The sequence below is a fragment of the Phyllostomus discolor genome, chromosome 8 (assembly GCF_004126475.2).
Source record: "Phyllostomus discolor isolate MPI-MPIP mPhyDis1 chromosome 8, mPhyDis1.pri.v3, whole genome shotgun sequence".
NCBI classification, from domain to species: domain Eukaryota; kingdom Metazoa; phylum Chordata; class Mammalia; order Chiroptera; family Phyllostomidae; genus Phyllostomus; species Phyllostomus discolor.
This window is the reverse complement of record NC_040910.2, coordinates 108,826,380-108,830,724: the sequence shown is the minus strand read 5'-3', so window position 1 is coordinate 108,830,724 and position 4,345 is coordinate 108,826,380. Positions and strand designations below refer to the sequence as shown.

The 4,345-nt window shown below is 49.0% G+C and overlaps 1 long non-coding RNA gene across 1 annotated transcript; it reads right to left on the bottom strand.

Annotated features, from left to right (window-relative positions):
* Nucleotides 1–346: 346 nt before the first annotated feature.
* LOC118502237 lies at nt 347–1,137 on the bottom strand. The gene is made up of 2 exons (XR_004904946.1): nt 1,023–1,137; nt 347–653 (listed from the first exon to the last, which is right to left on the bottom strand). It is a non-coding gene; the product is annotated as an uncharacterized LOC118502237 (long non-coding RNA).
* Between the last annotated feature and the right edge of the window lie 3,208 nt (nt 1,138–4,345).

Sequence of the window (4,345 nt, the reverse complement as noted above, 5' to 3'; positions counted from 1 at the left end):
TGGATCAGGCCCCAGACTTTCTGAGATTCCCTGTGAACTTACCAATGTTTCTCTAGAGCAGATGCAAGCGGTTTTTTTTTTTTTTCAGTAGAAAAGACAATCCAGAAGTTACAGCTATATTGCTATATTGGATATTACTCAGTTTTTCTCTAAGTTGCAGAACACCAGTCCCAACTAACTGTGTGAATCTCTAATCCCCAGATAATCCTGGAAGCAGTTGCACGGTTCCCTCATTAGTGGGCTCAGTGCACCTGGGACACATGCTCCATCCGCACTTGAATGAGTCATGTGTCTACCTTCTTAAAAAACGATTCTATGATTTCTTGTTTTCAAAAAAAGCACAAACCCAAAGTTTCGCAATTTCTACATTTCTTATTCCTCCTAAAGTTTAAGTGAAGTTAAATTGGATACTTTTTACTGGTGCACAGTTTTTGCAGAGAAGAGTACAATAATTGTTGCTTTTGACAAGAGAATTCAGGCCAGGAAACTCCCAGAAGGTGAGAGAGTGGAGGTGGGCGTGTGGCATCTATTGTAGCTACTCATCAACTGACACTTCTCTCTGTGTATTTTTTGACTCCAGCTTCATCTCGCATTCCTGAACTCTCTCATTGAAGGGGTCGGTACAGACCTTTTCCCCCCTCTTGGTTAAGAAGCTGAGGAGCAAGGCAGAGAACAATTATGCAGTGAGGAGGGTTCTGCACATAAGGATGGGGAGCCCCATCCTCCTGGCCCCTGGATTCAGCCCGTCCTGTTCCTCCTGTCTCTGCTGCAGGGTCTCAGGGGGGCTCCTCTGGGAGACCCTGCCTCTGACACCCCCTCAGTGACTCAGGGGAGCTTCCTAGGGCAGCCTTGCTTCTGCTCTCCCCCCCTCCCTGGCCTCCCTCTTCCCGGGGAGCATCTGGTGTCTGGTGCTCTGTGGCATTCTAAGGAGGCCACACGCATCCGGAGGGGGAGAATTCTCTGTACCTCCCTCTGTCATCCGATCCCCACCCCAAGACATGGCCCGTACGCTTGGCACTTACATTACAGCAGGCTTGGGGCACCCACTGCTTGTTTTGTAAAAACCGGCCATGTTTCCACATCGGATATTTCGTGAGGTGTAGGAGGGGCAGCAGTCAGTGGGATGGTGCGGGCCTGTTGCAGGCGAAAGGTCCATGTAAGGAATGAGTCTCTTTTGAGGAAAACTACATCCTTTCCCACTTGTCTCCAGAGTATACAGGAGGGTGTGAAGGGGAAGAACGATATAGGGGTCATTTCCTCCTCTGCAGCACCTGCTGGCATCTCCTTGCTCCCCCGCCCGGGGTTGAGTGTGCACCCAGGCAGGGCCAGGACCACTCCTCCCAGAAGCAGATGGTCTGATGCTGCAGGAGGCACCAGAGAGCGCCACCTCCCCAAGGTGAGCAGACTGCAGGACAGCCAGGTGGGAGAGAGCTCAGGTATGGGGAGGGACCCACAGTGCACCCTGGTCTGCCTTGGAGATGTCCCCTCCCCCATCCCCAAGTCCTGTAAAGGAGGAGGACTGAAGCCACTGAGCACATCTGTACCCACCAGCTGCTTTTAAATGCATGCCACCACGAAACATTTACCTCCAAACTCTCCTAAAATAGTCCCGTGGCTCCAATCAAATTGATTCATGTCACGTATCTCCATACCGAAATCTATTGGGAGAAAGAGACAGGGGGAAGAGGGGTCACTGGGAGGCAGCGCCGTGTCGGTATCTCTGCCTGTGTCAGCCCAGCCAGGCCCCCGGGTGGGTCGGCATTGCTGCTGGACACTGGGCGCCTGTGCGGGTTCTGGGCCTGCCTCCCGGCCAGTTGTCTCACTGGTGCGCTGAGATTTTTGAGGAAACTTCTGAAAATGTTTGAGCCATGAAAATGTTCCATTGACTTCCTTTTTTTTAAAATTGACTTTAAATACAAAAGCAAACTGCACATGCCACCTGGATAAATCAGTCACACAGCCACACCCTGTGACACAGTCCACAACATGCTTTCTGCACATTTCTGGGACCCACAGGGCTCTGGAGACAGAAAGATGTTTCGTTAAGGGATTTGGTGGCACAGTGTCAGCCAAAGTGAAGTGAGGCTATTTATAGTCTTTGTCCCATTAGTATGAAGGTTTGTTGTGTTTGTGGCAGAAATGTTACTGTTTGATTCAAGTATGCTTCCCAGAGTCTGCTAGGACTGTTAGGAATGTCCGGCTATTTGTTAACTCTTAAAAATATTTTTATTTTTTGAACATGTGTTAAAGTATACATAATATAAAATGTACAATTTTGACCTTTCTTTTCTGTCCTGGAGCTCTGACTCTGTGCCCTACAGGGATCTAGACCCACTCAGTACATGCAGGGTGGGGCAGAAGTGGGTGTACAGGGGTTTGTGTGGAAAATAGTACAGTAATTAAGAAATAACAATACAAGAATAAACTCTGTATTTCGCACACTCACAACTGTGCACACCCTCTCATCAACCCCCGCAGTTATCAGGGGAATGAATGGCAAAGAGACCTGGGGGGACTCTGAGGGGCTCGCCCATCAGATAGCACAAGGAGGAAATGCCAGCAAAGCCACAAGAACAGCCAGGATTCCTTCAGGCTCAGAGGAAGAACAGAAGCTGTGCACTGTAGACCAGAGTGATCAAACGTTAACCGTTTCCCAATGCACAGTTTGGGAGCATGAAGGACATTCCCATATTGTACAGCTCTAACCACAGTCTATCCACGGGGCTTTATGCATCTTGTAAAATTGCACCTCTGATCCAACTAGACAGTGACCCCCCCCATTCCCTCTCCTCCAGCCCCCGGCCACTGCCATTCTACTCTCTGTCTCTCTGACCCGGCTGCTTTCAGTGCCTCCTGTCAGCGGAATCAGACAGTGTTCACCTTCGTCACTGGCTCATCTCACTCTTGATAACGTCGGGTGCGGACCTGTGCTCACTGTTCCTCCGTGTGGTAGCATGTGTCCCAGTTTCTGCCCTTTTCGGCTGAATAATATTCTACTGTGTGTACAACATATCCCCCACTTTGCATCCATTCATTAGTGGATGGATACGTGGGGTGCCTCCCCCATGGTGTGATAGAAATGAGGCAGCTGTTAGCATGGGTGTGCAGGCATTGCCCAGGTACCTGCTTCCACTTCTTTTGGGTGTGCATCCAGAAGTGGAGTTCCAGTGATATTGTATCCCCCTTTCCAACTTGAAAGAGTCTGCATTGCAAAGTGCACCTAGCCCCCGTGTTCTGGGCAAGGATTGCAGGCCTGCATTATGCTGGTTAGGCAAACGCACTGAACTGTTAGCTCATTTCTAGTGCAGTTACATGTGAGTTATGTTTAATGAGGCACATGCGTACCCTCCAGTGTGCTTGATATGATGCGTGTGGGGCTGGCAAAATACAGTCTTACATGGACTTGTTCTTTCTTCAGTTATAGCTTCCTAGCTAGGTCATACCCTAAGTCCACTACTACCCGGCTATAGTATCTCAGCAAGTTATCTAAGGCCTCTGTGCCTCAGTTCCTCATGTGTAAATTGAGACAAATAATTATATACAAACCACTCTGGCTGGTGTAGCTCAGTGCATTGAGCATGGGCCTGCAAACCGAAGGGTGGAGGGTTCGATTCCCAGTCAGGGCACATTCCTGGGTTGTGGGCCAGGTCCCCAGTATTGGGCACTTGAGTGTCTACCACACATCAATATTTCTCTCCCTTTCTTTCTCCTTTCCTTCTTCTTTCTCTAGAAGTAAGTAAATAAAATCTTAAAAAAATAATGCTCAAAACCATGGCAGTTGCTGGGAGTCTATTCCACAGGGTTGGTAGGAGGACGCAGTGTATTATAGGTATTCTTATAGGTAGTCTTATAGGTATTAATACCTATAAGACAATTAGAGTAGTTTCTGCTTGCACAGGGCAGGTTGTACAAGGCAGTGTTAGATACTCATTTGTTAGTAAGTCAGTAGGATGGTTAGGGGGACTTGGGTGAGTCACTGGCCCGGGGTGTCCCATCTCCCCTTCAAACGGATGGTTGTGCACTGCACGGGGTGCCCTGGTTCAACACTGGAGGAAAATATGCTTCTTTTCCCAAGTTCACCATTAGCTACAACTCTTTTGCTCAAGCACATAATGGCCCCATATGAGGTAAGAGTAGGTATCATGTAATTCTGGCCATGAAAAGGGGAGAGAACTGTTTCCCAAGTCATCTGTGCACACTTTTCCCAGGGACCAAAGGCCACAGGGAAAGGTCCACACCCTCCTGCTGCTGCTTTTAAGCAAGTGCCAAGTTCACCGCCAAGGCCCTCTGTGTCTGCTCTCTGGACTTCAGGTTACCACAGAACTGGCCACCAGGGAGAAGACCC